Raw genomic sequence first — 18,267 nt, forward strand, 5'->3', positions numbered from 1 at the left:
AATTCCTCTTAAAGTAATAGCATCACAGTGACCATGTGCTCTCTTTAAAACAGACTGGGAATCAGATAAGCCCCACATTCTGACCAAGGTTGACATTTGAAAGGGGTTGTCCAGTACAGTCATTTTTTTGTATATGGCTGGGGATTAAAAAAAAATAATAATAATCTCTTTGGCTGGGTTCACACTACGGTTTGTAACTACGGTTCCCGTATACGGCTGGGAGGATGGGTGGGCGGGGCTTAATCACAGCGCCCGCACTCAGCCGTATTCGGGAACCGTAGTTAATGTATGTCTATGACTTTTTTTATGTTTGGCTGAAGAAAAAAAAAATCATACTCACCTGCCCCTGTCTTCCACTGTTCCTGGTTTGATGTAATTGGGTCCTTAATCATTCCTGCTAACACCTGCTTTTGAAATGACTTGTCTTAGCAGGAACTGTCCAATCATTGGTCTATGAGCCGACCGGAGTGAACCGCAGCCTCCGGCCGGCTGCATTTTCGGCCGTATGCGGTTTCCCAACCGCAAGCAAACACGTGGTCGACCACGTTTTTGCTTGCGGTCGGGAAACCGCATACGGCCGAAAAAGCAGCCGACCGGAGGCTGCGGTTCATTCCGGTCGGCTCATAGACCAATGATTGGACAGTTCCTGCTAAGACAAGTCATCTCAAAAGCAGGTGTTAGCAGGAATGATTAAGGACCCAATTACATCAAACCAGGAACAGTGGAAGACAGGGGCAGGTGAGTATGATTTTTTTTTTCTTCAGCCAAACATAAAAAAAAGTTGTCCCCAGATAACTCTTCAATATAAATCAGATGCTTACCTTTAATATACGTGCATATCTATAACATTTTACATGTTTATTTTCTAGACTCAAAAGGTCTCTGTTGTATGGTTTATTATATACATTACATGCATTTGAGCAGTTTTCCACACTTAGATATTTTCCTTTATCTCAAAGATCACTCATTGCCAGTTTGACTTTATTTGGCAGTTTGATGTTTAGTACTGTACCAATACCTTCTTAAAGAAAAAGGTCATTGACTTTATTCTGTTCTATGTATAAGTCAAATGATGTCAACCATAAATGTGTAGTACAAAAGTCACACAATGCCTCTCTGTGCATAAAGGTCATTAAATCTGCACACATCTAACCTAGAAATTATATATATGAGAGTATTGCTGAGTCTATGAAGCAGACTAGAACTGCATCTAAATCTACCACAGAATGAACAGTAAAGGAATTCAGGGACCTTTCTTTGAATCTCTTCCTCCACAATGTTCTTCTACTGATCTGTTTTGTATTTCCATACTTGCAGACTAAAACAAGTTAAACCTACAAAAAATCCCACCCTTATAACTACAAAAAATGTCACACAAAAAATGTCCAAAAATGTATCAAAATAAATGTTATTACACAAATAGTAACAAAAATTGACAAACCCCCCCCCCCCCCCAAAAAAAAAAAAAAAAAAACATCTGACAATCAGACAAGATTAAAATCAAGCAGTGGGAGAACACTGAGTAGAATATAATCCATGTAACATTGCAAATATAACTGCCACACAAGACTTTCAATGATACATTACCATAAATAAGTTATAATGGACTAGAAATAACAGTGGACAGTAAATTCCAACAAGTAATACATATAGGATAATTTGCAAACGTGCATATATATCAAATTAATAGCGTGAGATTAATAGCTTACATACATTTGCCAATAGTTGTGCCAAAGGCACATATTGCACGAGCCTGAAACACTATTAAGGCATCAAATAAGCAGTTGCTGCTTTCATTTTGCAGAGGCCTTGTTAAAAATGAAAGAAGCGAGCTGATAGGTTGCTATGGGCAACTGGGCAACTTTTCCTCTGGACAGGTTTTGATAAATCTCCCCCTTTGTGTGTATTGGAACTAAACCAAAAAAGGGAGGAAAAAAAGCAAATTGGACATAATGTCACACCAAACTCCAAAAATGGGCTGGACAAAATGATTGGCACCCTTAACTTTATATTTGGTTTCACACTCTTTGGAAAAAAAATAACTGAAATCAGTCACTTCCTATAACCATCAATAAGCTTCTTACACCTCTCAGCCGGAATGTTGGACCACTCTTCCTTTGCAAACTGCTCCAGGTCTCTATTATTGGAAGGTGCCTTTTCCCAACAGGAATTTTAAGATCTCTCCACAGGTGTTTAATGGGATTTAGATCTGGACTCATTGCTGGCCACTTCGGAACTCTCCCGTGCTTTGTTGCCATTTATTTCTGGGTGCTTTTTGACGTGGGTCATTGTTCTGCTGTAAGACCCAAGATCTCGGACGTAAACCCAGCTTTCTGACACTGGGCTGTACAGAGTGACCCAAAATCCATTGGTAATCCTCAGATTTCATGATGCCTTGCACACATTCAAGGCACCCAGTGCCAGAGGCAGCAAAACAACCCCAAAACATCATTGAACCTCCACCATATTTCACTGTAGGTACTGTGTTCTTTCCTTTGTAAGCCTGATGTGCTTTACCAAAAAGCTTTATCTTGGTCTCATCTGACATTTTCCCAGAAGGATTTTGGCTTACTCAAGTTCATTTTCGCAAAATGTAGTCTTGCTTTTTTATGTCTCTATGTTAGCAGTGGGGTCCTCCTGGATCTCCTACCACAGTGTTTCCTTTCATTTAAATGTCGACGGATAGTTCCCGCTGACACTGATGCTCCCTGAACCTGCAGGACAGCTTGAATTTCTTTGGAACTTGTTTGGGGCTGCTTATCCACCATCTGGACTATCCTGTGTTGACACCTTTCATCAATTTTTATCTTCTGTCCACGCCCAGGGAGATTAGCTACAGTGCCATGGGTTGCAAACTTCTTGATAATGTTGCGCACTGTGGACAAAGGCAAATCTAGATCTCTGGAGATGGACTTGTAACCTTGAGATTGTTGATAATTTTCCACAATTTTAGTTCTCAAGTCCTCAGACAGTTCTCTTCTCCTCTTTCTGTTGTCCATGCTTAGCGTGGCGCACACAGAGGCGCAATGCAAAGACTAAGTAAACTTCTCTCCTTTTATCTGCTTTCTGGTGTGATTTTTGTATTGCCCACACCTGTTACTTGTCCCAGGTGAGTTTAAAGGAGCATCTCATGCTTGAAACAATCTTATTTATCCACAATTTTGACAGGGTGCCAATAATTTTGTCCAGCCCATTTTTGGAGTTTGTTGTGACATTATGTCCAATTTGCTTTTTTTTCCTTCCTTTTTTGGTTTACTTCCAATATAAACAAAAGGAATAAACATGTGCATAGCAAAACGTGTTACTGCAATCCTTTTCTGTGAGAAATACCCCTTTTTTTTGAAAAATTTCAGGGGTGCCAACATTTACACCCATGGCTATATGTAAGGGGTTTTCATTCATGGATTAAGCATTTTAAATATCATGCCTATGGCCACCTTAATAAAGATAAAATAAAAATGTATTGTGTGGCATCCAAGTTCAGTGTCCATGAAGAAGCAGCTTAGTATTTAGATGAGGTAAAGCATCCTTGTCACTTTGGAAAACATTTGCCATGTCTTAAAGACCCTCACCCAACAGTCATTACTTACATCTGGGCGAAGCGCTCGGCCAACCTCTTAGGTCACCGGGTCACTACAATGTCACTGCAGGATACGCACTCCATAGACTTACAAGGAAGACTGTCATCTGCAGTGAGATGGGAAATGCAGCAAACTGGGGAGAGAAGTGCTCAGCCGTGCTGCAGGTAACAGTGGGGGTCTAAACACTAGGACATGTCAAAAGTGATCGTGCCCATTTAATCCTATATGTCTCTTTGCTTCTGCTGGTATTATACTCTGGCTCATGCAAATAATATTTTACAGTGCAGATGGCTATGACCAAGATATATACACCAGTAGGAAGTGAAGAGACAAGAGAGAACTGTGGCCTGACAGGAGCTTAGGTTTCACTCTCACTTTATAATATGCCAACATAAAATACTTTCAGATTTGTGTTACCTATTTAAATTGCACTTAAAGATGCAGTTCGTTTTTACTTAGTGTTTTTGGATTTTTGCTTGTGCATTTTCAATATTCAAACTAGATATAGGTAACAGTGAGCATACACAACAAACAATATGGACACTGAACTTTCCTGTAGTGTAATACATTGTAATGGATAACCAGAAGCAGCTCTAGAATAAGGCCACTTAGACCACCGCCTAAGGCCTCGTACTGATGGGGGCCTCGCTCTTGCCCTGACCACCGTGAGGTTAACATTAACAGTGCTCACAGTGGCCGACCCTGCTCCCCCTCTGTCACTCAAGATGAAGTATTCATGTGCTGCGCACAGGCACATGTATCATCCCTGTACTGTGACATCACTGTGTGTATTATACCTGTACTGTGACATCACTGTGTGTATTATACATGTACTGTGACATCACTGTGTGTATTATACCTGTACTGTGACATCACTGTGTGTATTATACCTGTACTGTGACATCACTGTGTGTATTATACCTGTACTGTGACATCACTGTGTGTATTATATCTGTACTGTGACATCACTGTGTGTATTATACCTGTACTGTGACATCATTGTGTGTATCATCCCTGTACTGTGACATCACTGTGTGTATTATACCTGTACTGTGACATCACTGTGTGTATTATACCTGTACTGTGACATCATTGTGTGTATCATCCCTGTACTGTGACATCACTGTGTGTATTATACCTGTACTGTGACATCACTGTGTGTATTATACCTGTACTGTGACATCACTGTGTGTATTATACCTGTACTGTGACATCACTGTGTGTATTATACCTGTACTGTGACATCATTGTGTGTATTATATCTGTACTGTGACATCACTGTGTGTATCATCCCTGTACTGTGACATCACTGTGTGTATTATCCCTGTACTGTGACATCACTGTGTGTATTATACCTGTACTGTGACATCACTGTGTGTATTATATCTGTACTGTGACATCACTGTGTATTATACCTGTACTGTCCAGACCAAGAACAGACTGTAAAGCACTCAATAGATGATGCCAGGAGGGAGATTTTAATAACTCACAGGAGAATTACAGAGGCATCAGGGAAAGGGAAGAAGAATGCAAGCTCCTCAGAGCTTGTGGATGACGAGTCCATTTCACAGCAGATCGCTTGGTCCAGCCCCTGAGTACTGGGATCTCACAGGAATGCTTTAACCAGTTGGTATTCATCATCGTTTGTCCTTTTCCATATGACTGTAACAATAATTGGCAAGGTTAAATTAAGGAGAAGTTCAAACATAAACAACAGTGACATGTTTTATTGTTGGTCACCATCGATTTTTCCACTGCAGAAATCATTGATATCGGTAAACAATAATGCGATTGGCAAACATAAATGGCACACGTAGAAACATTTACAAGAGGCATTGATTGTGAGCACAGCCAAGCTCTTTGACTTTTCACCGTCTGCTGCATTCTTTCTCCCTGTCCATCAGATGAGGGCCAACAACTTTCCAAACCACTAATGGTTTGTCAGTGTTCCTTTTGTAAATAGGCCTTAAATGGGCACTGTGAGATATAAAAACTTTTTATATGTTGTACATCTCGGCAAAACAATAGTTTTTCTAATATACTTCTTTAAAATATTTTTTACATTTTATTAACCCCTTAACGATGAAGGATATAAATGTACGTCCTGGTGAGGTGGTACTTAACGCACCAGGACGTACATTTACATCCTATGCATAACCACGAGCATCAGAGCGATGCTCGTGTCATGCGCGGCAGGTCCCGGCTGCTGATAGCAGCCAGGGACCCGCTCGTAATGGCGGACAGCCACGATCGCGCGGATGTCCGCCATTAACCCCTCAGATGCCGTGATCAATACACGTCACGGCATCTGCAGCATCGCGGTACTTTGAATGGATGATCGGATCGCCCGCAGCGCTGCCGCGGCGATCCGATCATCCTGCATGGCGGCCGGAGGTCCCCTTACCTTGCTCCAGCCGTCTCCCGGGGTCTTCTGCTCTGGTCTGCGATCAAGCAGACCAGAGCGGAAGATGACCGATAACGCTGATCAGTGCTATGTCCTATACATAGCACTGAACAGTATTAGCAATTGAATGATTGCTGTAAATAGTCCCCTTTGGGGACTATTAAAGTGTAAAAATAAAAGTAAAAAAAGTAAAAAATAAAAGTAAAAAAATGTGAAAAGCCCCCTCCCCCAATAAAAATGTAAATTGTCCCATTTTCCCTATTTCACCTCCCCAAAAAATATTTTATATACATATTTGGTATTGCCGCATGCATAAATATCCCAAATATTAAAATAAATGTTAATGATACTGAACATAAAAAAAAACCCAAAAAATCCAAAATAGCTGCTTTTTTATTACATTTTATTCTCAAAAAAATTTATAAAAAAAAGTATTACAAATTTTATATAAGCAAATATGGTACCAATAAAAAGTACAGATTACGGCGCAAAAAATGAGCCCTCATACCGCCGCTTATACGGAAAAATGAAAAAGTTATAGGTCTTCAAATTAGGGGGATTTTAACCCCTTAAGGACCCGGGCTTTTTCCGTTTTTTCATTTTCAATTTTTCCTCCTTAACTTTAAAAAATCATAACTCTTAAACATTTTCACCTAAAATTATATATAATGGCTTAATTTTTGCGTCACTAATTCTACTTTGTAATGACATTAGTCATTTTACCCAAAAATCTACGGTGAAACGGGAAAAAAAATCAATGTGCGACAAAATTGATGAAAAAACACTATTTTGTAAGTTTTGGGGGCTTCTATTTTTACGCAGTACATTTTTTGTCAAAAATGATACCTTATCTTTATTCTGTAGGTCCATACGGTTAAAATGATATCCTACTTGTATAGGTTTGAATTTGTATCACTTCCGAAAAAAATCATGAATACATGCAGGAAAATTTATACGTTTAAAATGGTCATCTTTTGACCCCTATAACTTTTTTATTTTTCTGTGTTCAGGGCGCTTTGAGGACTCATTTTTTGCGCCGTCATCTGAAGTTTTTAGCGGTACCATTTTTGTTCTGATCAGTCTTTTTGATCACTTTTTATTCACTTTTTTGTGGTATAAAAAGTGATAAAAAATGCGCTATTTTGGACTTTGGAATTTTTTTGCGCGTATGCCATTGAATGAGCGGTTTAAAAAGCGGTATATTTTTATAAATCGGACATTTCCGCACGTGGCGATACCAGATATGTTTATTTTTATTATTATTTACATAATGTTTTTTTTATTTTTGGAAATGCCGGGTGATTCAAACTTTTATTAGGGGAAGGGATAATTGAAAGGGTTAATGATTTTTTTACACTTTTCTTATGCAACATTATAGCTCCCATAAGGGGCTATAACATTGCATATACTGATCTTTTACTCTGATTGATCCATCTCCATAGGAATGGATCAATCAGGGTTTTCGGCGATTGAATGCTCAAGCCTGGATCTCAGGCTTGAAGCATTCAATCGGCGATCGGACAGCACAGGAGAAGGTAAGAAGACCTCCTCCTGTGCTACAGCTGTTCGGGAGGCTGCGATTATACCGCCGTGATCCCGAACAGCTCCCTGAGCTAGCCGGGCACTTTTACTTTCGTTTTTAGCCGCGCGGCTCAGCTTTGAGCGCGCGGCTAAAGGGTTAATAGCGCGCGGCACAGCGATCAGTGCCGCGCGCTATTAGAGGCGGGTCCCGGCTTCACTATGACGCCGGGCCCGCCGCGATATAATGCGGGGTCACCGTGTGACCCCGCGTTATATCGCAGGACCGGGACTCATGACGTATGCATACGTCATGGGTCCTTAAGAGGTTAAACTTACTAATTTGGTTAAAAAGTTAGCGATTTTTTTTAAAGTACAACAGTAATAGAAAACTATATTATCATGGGTATCATTTTAATCGTATTGACCCAAAGAATAAAGAACACATGTCATTTTTACCGTAAATTGTACGGTGTGAAAACGAAACCTTCCAAAATTTGCAAAATTGCGGGTTTCTTTTTAATTTCAGTGTACGTGTGTATATGTAGTGTTTTACTCTTTATTTTATGTTAGTGTAGTGTAGTGTTTTTAGGTTACATTCACACTGACGGCGGATTACACTGAGTCTCCCGCTAGGAGTTTGAGCTGCGGCTGCAGCTCAAACTTGAAGCGGGGAACTCACTGTAATCCGCCGCCAATGTGAATGTAACCTGTACATTCACATGGGAGGGGGGGCCAAAACTACAACTCCCAGCTTGCACTGACAGAACGAGCATGCTGGGAGTTGTAGTTTTGCAACAGCTGGAGGCACACTGGTTGGAAAATACTGAGTTAGGTAATAGAACCTATTACCTAACTCGGTATTTCCCAACCAGTGTGCCTTCAGCTGTTGCAGAATTACAACTCTCAGCATGTAATGATTGCCAAAGGGAATGCTGGGAGATGTAGTTATGCAACAGCTGGAGGCACGCAAGTACAACTCCCAGCATGCTGAGACAGCCATTTGCGGTTCCTGAATGCTGGGAGTTGTAGTTTTGCAAGATTTAGAGGGGTTCAGGCTAGAGATCACTGACAGTGGTCTCTAAACTGTGGCCCTCCAGATGTTGCAAAACTACAAATCTCAGCATGCTAAGACAGCAAACTGCTGTCTGGGCATGCTGGGAGTTGTAGTTTTGTAACATCTGGAGGGCTACAGTTTAGAGACCACTGTCAGTGATCTCTAGCCTGAACCCCTCTAAATCTTGCAAAACTACAACTCCCAGCATGCCAACACAGCAAACAGCTGTCAAGGCATGGTGGGAGTTGTAGTTTTGCAACATCTGAAGGGCCACAGTTTAGAGACCACTCTCCAAACTGTCGCTCTGCAGATGTTGCTAGACAACAGACTCCCGGACACGCGGCGCCATACTCACCTCCACCGCCACCATGATCACAGCCGCCGCCGGGTAAGTGACCCCGCTGCCGCCGCCGCTATTACACGGTTCCCCCACTGTGCCTGGACACCGATGGGTGGGCATAGCGGGGGGAACCGAACTTTAACCCCCCCGCCCCCAGTCTGCTATTGGTCGGCCGCTCCGCCGATCAATAGCAGGGATAGGAGGGGTGGCAACCCTGCCACCTCACTCCTATCTCTTCAAGGGGGATCGAGGGTGTCTCTTCAAGGGGGATCGGCGCCGCCGTTGATGGGCAGGGGGAGAACTGATCACGGCATCTATGGGGTTAATGCTGCCGGGACCGGCGCGATCGCGGCCCCGGCAGCTGCGGTGGGACTCCGGCTGTGATTGAGTCCCACCCGCGATCTCCTGCGCTGCCCGCGGCAGAGCAGGAGATCACTTGGAGGTATGCATACGTCCATTTGCGCGAACGTGTAGTTCGCCTGGACGTATGCATACGTCCAATAGCGGGAAGGGATTAAGGGGTTAAAGAAAACTGCCTTTGTAAATCCCACCACTAGGGGTCCCCATACCTCCTGGGACACTGATGAGTCCCACAGCAGCATGAGGGTGTCCAAGGGTCATGGACACGAGATGGCTGATTGACAAGGCTGCAGGAGGAACACAGCCTGCAGGAACACTGCTTTAACACAGAATTTTACGTCTTATACACTGGGTGTCGTCTTTTACGATGGGTGCTGCAGTCGGCCGGGATGCCCGGCATAAGCATTATCCATACCTGGGCGTCCCGACTGAGATTAACTTCCCCCGTCACATTCGGGACATCCCTGTGTCCCGAAAGATCTTTTCGGGACACAAGGATGTCCCAGTTACCTTTCTGCAGCCCCGCGTTGACTTTAAAAATGCAGGGGCTGCTGGGAGGTAGCGCACGCAGGGACGTCACTGACGTCTCATGCGTGCGCCCATAGCAACGGCAGAGCGGAGCAGCGAGGTCGCGCGGGCATGGTAAGTTACCAGCATGTCATCTTCGGTGCAACGACCACTGCTCCACCGATCCCGGGACCTACCACTATGGCCTATAGGCCATAGCAGTAGATCGTCGACCCAGTGCAGAGGAGCGGTCGTCAGAGCACTGAAGTGGGGCAATACACAGACATACAGCCTCCAGCCATACACTGTATATGGCTGAAGGCTGTATGTCTGTGGGGTCCACTGCCTACCTAATCCGGGGGAACTACAACCTAATGTGGGGGGAAACTATAATGTTAACCTAATATGGGGGAACTACAACCTAATGTGGGGGAAACTATACTACCAACCTAATGTGGGGGAACTATGCTGCCAACCTAATGTGGGGGAACTACAACCTAATGTGAGGAAAACTATACTGCCAACCTAATGTGGGGGAACTACAACCTAATGTGGGGGAAACTATACTGTTAACCTAATGTGGGGGAACTACAATCTAATGTGGGGGAAACTATACTGCCAACCTAATGTGGGGGAACTATGCTGCCAACCTAATGTGGGGGAACTACAACCTAATGTAGGGGAAACTATACTGCCAACCTAATGTGGGGGAACTACAACCTAATGTGGGGGAAACTACTGCCAACCTAATGTGGGGGGACTACAACCTAATGTGGGGGAAACTATTCTGCCAACCTAATGTGGGGGAACTACAACCTAATGTGGGGGAAACTATACTGCCAACCTAATGTGGGGGAAATACAATCTAATGTGGGGGGGATACAACCTAATGTGGGGGAACTATACTGCCAACCTAATGTGGGGGAACTACAACCTAATGTGGGGGGGACTATACTGCCAACCTAATGTGGGGGAACTACACCCTAATGTGGGGGAAACTATACTGCAAACCTGATGTGGGGGAACTATACTGCCAGCCTAATGTGGGGGGGAACTATACTGCCAACCTAATGTGGGGGAACTACAACCTAATGTGGGGAACTACAATCTAATGTGGAGGTAACTGTACTGCCAGCCTAATGTGGGGGGAACTATACTGCCAACCTAATGTGGGGGAACTACAACCTAATCCGGGGAAACTATACTGCCACCTAATGTGGGGGAACTATAACCTAATATGGGGGAACGATACTGCCAACCTAATGTGGGGGAGCTATGCTGCCTACCTAGTGTGGGGTAACTATGCTGACAAGCTAATGTGGGGGGAGCTATGCTGCCTACCTAGTGTGGGGGAACTATGCTGACAACCTAGTGTGGGGGAACAATGGTAAGGTACCGTATCGCGGTAGAGGGGTAGTCTTATACGGTGAATATATCCCAAACTCTATATTTTAATTGTAAAGTTGGGGTCGTCTTATACGGCAGAAAATATGGTACATAATCAGGATAAGGTACTGAGTAACATATAAAATAATTTTTTTTTGAGGGATCTAACAGGTACTTGACATCTACCTAATGTGGCCAGGGCAGACCATGATACATTATGGGTATGTTCACACATGCTGCTTGCTACAGATTTGTTGTAGATTTGTTGTAGATTTGCTGTGGATTTTGCTTTTTCTATTGAAATTGAATGGAAAAAATCCATAAAACGTCTGCAACGTTGGGACACACCCTTAAAGGGATTTACTGTAACACTGGAAAGATCGCTGTTGTTCACATCCACAATATTCTTTTTTTATTGTTTACAATGGCCCTGATTTACTATGATTGGAGTTTCTGTGTGGGTTTTGATTTCTGACAGGTATTTTCTCCACGGTATTTACTAATGTTTCCCTAAGTTTTGCACTTTTCCCTACATTTGCTTTTTTCACAATTGCTCTGAGCTGTAGGGTTTCCAGAGCTTAAATCCACCACATTATCTGTGGAAACATTAGTAAATATTTTGGAACACAATGTTATTTTGGAACACGCTCCCCCTTTTTGATGGCCACTAGAGATGAGCGAACTTACAGTAAATTCGATTCGTCGCGAACTTCTCGGCTCGGCAGTTGATGACTTATCCTGCATAAATTAGTTCAGCTTTCAGGTGCTCCCGTGGGCTGGAAAAGGTGGATACAGTCCTAGGAGACACTTTCCTAGGAATGTATCCACCTTTTCCAGCCCACGGGAGCACCTGAAGGCTGAACAAATTTACGCAGTAAAAGTCATCCACTGCCAAGCCGAGAAGTACGTGACAAATCGAATTTACTGTAAGTTCGCTCATCTCTAATGGCCACACACCCTTTTCCCAGGAGGCCACGCCTCTTTTTCAGGTTTTCTATGTAAAATGGAGGTTGGTCAGGTTTTAAACATTTTGGGCATAATTTCTGATGCAGACACAATTTGTGGTGCATTGTGACACAATTTAGCAGACAACTCGACACAACAGGTTGGGTTTACAGTAGTAAATCTGGGCCATTATGTCCTAAACCACTAGTCTCAAACTGTGGCCCTCCAGATGTAGCAAAACTTCAACTCCCAGTATGTTGGGAGTTAAAGTTTTGCAATATCTGGAGGGCCACAGTTTGAGACCACTGTTCTAAAGCATCAGGTAGGCGTTAAAAACATCTGTACAGATTTGTGTTAGATTTTTGAACTTGCTTGTAACCCAAGCAATTTAGTTTTTTTTTATTTTTTTTAATTTTTATTTTTTCATTTACTATAAATATATATATATATATATATATATATATATATATATATATATATATATATATATAATTTCCCTCTGGCCACTAATCCTAACAATATTCTGAAACTTTTTGTTCTATAGGCATCACGTCTCAATAGTCATCTTCTTCTCATGACAGGTAGGATAACCGTGCAAAGTAACATCTCTGTTATGTTAAAACAGATAACAAAAGGTTTACCATTGCCTGCTCCTCGGCCCTGCTTAGTGATGTCGGCCCTGCTCAGTGAGTGAGTTTGGAGCAAAAAACAAATAAATAAATAAAAAATACAACATGAATGAAAGTTATACAGGTTTCCCTCAACTTACAATGGCCTCAACATACAACATTTTCAACATACAATGGTCTTTTCTGGACCATTGTAACTTGAACCAGACTCAACATACAATACTATAGACAGTCCAGATCTGTGAAACCTGTCAATACCCGGAAGAACCGACCAATCAGAATGGGCATTTTATTGGTAAAACACCCGTATTACTGAAGCGTATGCACTGAATTCCTGTCTGGTAGTGCCCCCTACAGTACAGGGCGGTACCACATGTTCTGTACTACTCTTTACCTGTGCCACAGTTAGCTGCTCCTTTGGACACCAGGTGGGGGAGACTCCATTTTACTTTTTTGGGACACTGTGTGTACTGTACAGGACCCTATAGAAGCTCCTGTCCTCTACATAGACAGTGATTTACAGCTTCCAGCAGCTCTTTTTTATTATTATAAGTAAGGACTTTATCTATATTAGTTATCTACTTATTCTTCTTTAATCCTCACTTTTTCCTATTTTTGGATGACATTTTGGTGGCTTCAGAACCAATTACCAGGTTTCCGTAGAGTTCTGGTCTCAGCATACAATGGTTTCAACATACAATGGTCGTCCTGGAACCAATGAATATTGTAATTTGATGGACCACTGTATATGTTTAATATATATATACATATTTATTTAAACACATATAGTCATGGCCGTAAATGTTGGCACCCTGAAATTTATCAAGAAAATGAAGTATTTCTCACAGAAGAGGATTGCAGTAACATGTTTTGCTATACACGTGTTTATTCCCTTTGTGTGCATTGGAACTAAACCAAAAAAGGAGGAAAAAAAGAAAATTGGACATAATGTCACACCAAACTCCAAAAATGGTCTGGACAAAATTATTGGCACCCTTAACTTAATATTTGGTTGCACACCCTTTAGAAAAATTAACTGAAATCAGTTGCTACCTATAACCATCAATAAGCTTCTTAAACCTCTCGGCCGAAATGTTGGACCACTCTTCCTTTGCAAACTGCTCCAGGTCTCTCTTATTGTAAGGTGCCTTTTCCCAACAGCAATTTTAAGATCTCTCCACAGGTGTTCAATGGGAATTAGATCTGGACTTGACCACTTAGAACTCTCCAGCGCTTTGTTGCCATCCATTTCTGGGTGCTTTTTTATGTATGTTTGGGGTCATTGTCCTGCTGGAAGATCCAAGATCTCGGACACAAACCCAGCTTTCTGATACTGGGCTGTACAGTGCGACCAAAAATCCATTGGTAATCCTCAGATTTCATGATGCTTTGCACGCATTCAAGGCCCCCAGTGCCAGAGGCAGCAAAACAACCCCAAAACATCATTGAACCTCCACCATATTTCACTGTAGGTACTATGTTCTTTTCTTTGTAGGCCTCATTCCGTTTTGGCAAGTAGTAGAATGATGTGCTTTACCAAAAAGCTATATCTTGGTCTCATCTGTCCACAAGACGTTTTCACAGAAGGATTTTGGATTACTCAAGTTCATTTTGGCAAAATGTAGTCTTGCATTTTTAGGTCTCTGTGTCAGCAGTGGGGTCCTCCTGGGTCTCCTGCCATAGTGTTTCATTTCATTTAAATGTCGACGGATAGTTCGCGCTTACACTGAGGCTCCCTGAGGCTGCAGGACAGCTTGTATATGTTTGGAACTTGTTTGGGGCTGCTTATCCACCATCTGGACTATCCTGTGTTGACACCTTTCATAAATGTTTCTCTTCCGTCCACACCCAGGGAGATTAGCTACAGTGCCATGGGTTGCAAACTTCTTGATAATGTTGCGCACTGTGGGCAAAGGCAAATCTAGATCTCTGGAGATGGACTTGTAACCTTGAGATTGTTGATATTTCTCCACAATTTTGCTTTTTAATTCCTCAGAAAGTTCTCTTCTCCTCTTTCTGTTGTCCATTCTTAGTGTGGCACAAACAGACACACAATGCAAAGACTGCAAAGTGAACTTCTCTCCTTTTTATCTGCTTTCAGGTGTGATATTTATATTGCTCACACCTGTTACTTGCCCCAGGTGAGTTTAAAGGAGCATCTCATGCTTGAAACAATTTTATTTTTCCACAATTTTGAAAGGGCGCCAATAATTTTGTCCCGACCATTTTTTGAGTTTGGTGTGACATCATGTCCATTTAGCTTTTTTTCCTCCCTTTTTTGGTTTTGTTCCAATACACACAAAGGGAATAAACATGTGTATAGCAAAACATGTGTTACTGCACTCCTTTTCTGTGAGAAATTCATTCACTTTCTAGAAAAATTTCAGGGTTGCCAATGTGGTGCCTCGGTACCGTATTGCATACCGTACCTTGGTTAGGGGTCCCCAAAGTCAGAGTTCCTAGTAACTGTGGGGGTTGGCTTCTTTAGTCATCCCCTAGTCACCCCTCATCTAGTTAATATTTTATTAAATTACATGTAAATGGTGTATATAATATGTTTGCTCACCTTCATAGTGTCGCAGGACCTTAGGTCATGTGATTCGGGTCAGTACTCTATGGTAGATAAAAAGACCTTTGGAGGTTCATGGGTCATGTGATTACTCATAACAGTTTGTAAAGCTGATTGACGGATGGTCTGGACCAATCCTAAAACGGCCAGCCCCTGCCATTATAAGGGAGCTGCAGCCAATAGTCGCTCTCTTGGGTTCCAGATCGTTGGAGAGTCAAGATCTGCGCAACTTACAATAACAAATACTGGGCCAAAGCCTGCCGGCCTCGGCCTGAAGCTAAACAGTGAATTCTTACAACTTCCCCGCTTATGCTAGCGAGACCTCTATATTTCTAACATACATACTCCTCTAAACATACCCCTAAATCCAGCGGATCTGTGCTTACAAAATCCTACTAATCTAAAGAATTTACAAAAGTCCCAACCATACGTCAATCTCAGCTGCGCTGTACATAGACTTTGTTAGAAGGACTGTTCCTGTTATCCCACGTTACAGAACATCTTCAGTAAAGTTTCCGAAAGTTTTCAGCAAAGCTCTGGTTGTGGACATTGCATTTATTCTACATCTCCCTATCGCTTTTGGGAAGGGTGGCGATAGGCCAAGCATCACAGTAGTAACCCTCACCCTGGCGTCACGACTGACAAGAGTTAATTATACCCGTGATATACCTCACAGCAACAGCCCAACTGCCATACACCCCCCCCCCCCCCCCCAAGGCACCACACCAACATTTACGGCCATGACTGTATATATATATGTATATGTGTATATATATATATATATATATATATATATATATATATATATATTCTTTATTAAAAGAACTCAGAAGCTTCAGAATTCTGGATACTCTTGAAGTACTTATGTCTCGCAAGTTCATGTATTCATGGATGGAATGTTCCACAGTTTTATATATAGAAAGGTTTTCTAAGTCCAGCTTCTGTTTTACTTTTAATTAAAGTTTTGGGAATAGAGTCTGTGGTGTGACACTTAAAGCTACTAATGACATTTTATGCAGTCTGCGACTACGATAAATTACACATCATTACAGATGATTTGTATTTTCAAAGATGTCTTCAGTCAGTGTTTAATATCATCTCGTAATAAGGGAAGCTTTATGCACATTTCTCTATCAGAATGCCGCTTAGATCTGTCCTTCCTGATTGATGGTAGCCTAAAAAAGCTGATCGATCTGATCAACAGCGTCAGCCTCTAAAAGACTGGGCAGATAATAATGGCATGCTTGAGTAATAGATTCCCCTTTAAATGTCAAGCTGGCAAGTTAACGTGGGCTAATGCTGTTGCGCAACAATGCAAAAATGAAGACTGATATGATATTTTAGATGAAGAATTTGTTATATATAATAAGGTTATAGTGTTAAACAGCAAGATTTCTAAAGGAGTTCTATATTTTTTTTTTTATTCTGTATTGCGTTTAATTTCCTCTAGGGGGGTATTTCAAAATTATTAGACACATAGATATCATCTGCATTAAATAAATAGCAACTCTAAATACATTATCATTGTCTAAATTATCCTGTACTGCACTTGAGTTACAGATTGTAATGAAAACCAAGTCTGCATTCAAAACACTACTACCGTATATACTCGAGTATAAGCCGAGTTTTTCAGCACGATTTTTCGTGCTGAAAACACCCCCCTCGGCTTATACTCGAGTGAACTCCCCCACCCGCAGTGGTCTTCAACCTGTGGACCTCCAGAGGTTTCAAAACTACAACTCCCAGCAAGCCCGGGCAGCCATCGGCTGTCCGGGCTTGCTGGGAGTTGTAATTTTGAAACCTCCGGAGGTCCGCAGGTTGAAGACCACTGCGGCCTTCAACATCATCCAGCCCCCTCTCACCCCCCTTTAGTTCTGTACAGTACTCACCTTCGCTCGGCGCTGGTCCGGTGCTGCAGGACTGTCCGGTGAGGAGGTGGTCCGGTTGGATAGTGGTTCCGGGCTGCTATCTTCACCGGGGAGGCCTCTTCTAAGCGCTTCGGGCCCGGCCCCAGAATAGTCACGTTGCCTTGACAACGACGCAGAGGTACGTTCATTGCCAACGTACTTCTGCGTCATTGTCAAGGCAAAGCCTCTATTCTGGGCCGGAAGCGCGGAGAAGAGGCCTCCCGGTGAAGATAGCAGCCCGGAACCACTATCCCACGGGACCACCTCCTCACCGGACAGTCCTGCAGGACCGGACCAGCGCCGAGCGGAGGTGAGTACTCAGAACTAAAGGGGGGTGAGAGGGGGCTGGATGATGTTGAAGGCCGCAGTGGTCTTCAACCTGCGGACCTCCGGAGGTTTCAAAACCACAACTCCCAGCAAGCCCGGACTTGCTGGGAGTTGTAGTTTTGAAACCTCTGGAGGTCCGCAGGTTGAAGACCACTGAGGACGGATGATAAGAGGATGATGAAGGGGGGGGGGTGTGGGATGATGACAAGAGGATGATGAAGGGGGGGTGTGGGATGATAAGGGGATGATGAAGGGGGGTGTGTGGGATGATGAAAAGGGGATGATGAAGGGGGGTGTGGGATGATTACAAGGGGATGATGAAGGGGGTGGGGATGATTACAAGGGGATGATGAAGGGGGATGTGTGGGATGATGACAAGGGGATGATGACAGGTGATGATGATGAGGGTCTGGATGATGACAGGCGGTGATGATGATGAGGATGTTAATGACGGGTCTGGATGATGACAGGGGGGATGATGTATTTCCCACCCTAGGCTTATACTCGAGTCAATAACTTTTCCTGGGATTTTGGGTTGAAATTAGGGGTCTCGGCTTATACTCAGGTCGGCTTATACTCGAGTATATACGGTAGTTGCTATTGGAAACAGTTGTTTGTCTAACAACTTAAATGGACTTTTCCGACAATCAAACCTTATATCAACTGTAGAATGAATAGAAATATATTGGTAAATAAAGTTGTTGTTTTTTTAACCACTTCTCTGTGGTCTTTCATGC

General features: G+C 42.7%; 1 long non-coding RNA gene across 1 annotated transcript in view; it reads right to left on the bottom strand.

The window, feature by feature from the left end:
- Window positions 1-5,044: 5,044 nt before the first annotated feature.
- Window positions 5,045-18,267, bottom strand: part of LOC130274129 (uncharacterized) — a 132,042-nt gene continuing 118,819 nt past the window's right edge. The window contains exon 3 of the long non-coding RNA XR_008844255.1: window positions 5,045-5,243. This is a non-coding gene — a long non-coding RNA (uncharacterized LOC130274129). The remainder of the gene's footprint in view (window positions 5,244-18,267) is intronic.

The sequence above is a fragment of the Hyla sarda genome, chromosome 5, assembly GCF_029499605.1.
Source record: "Hyla sarda isolate aHylSar1 chromosome 5, aHylSar1.hap1, whole genome shotgun sequence".
NCBI lineage: Eukaryota > Metazoa > Chordata > Amphibia > Anura > Hylidae > Hyla > Hyla sarda.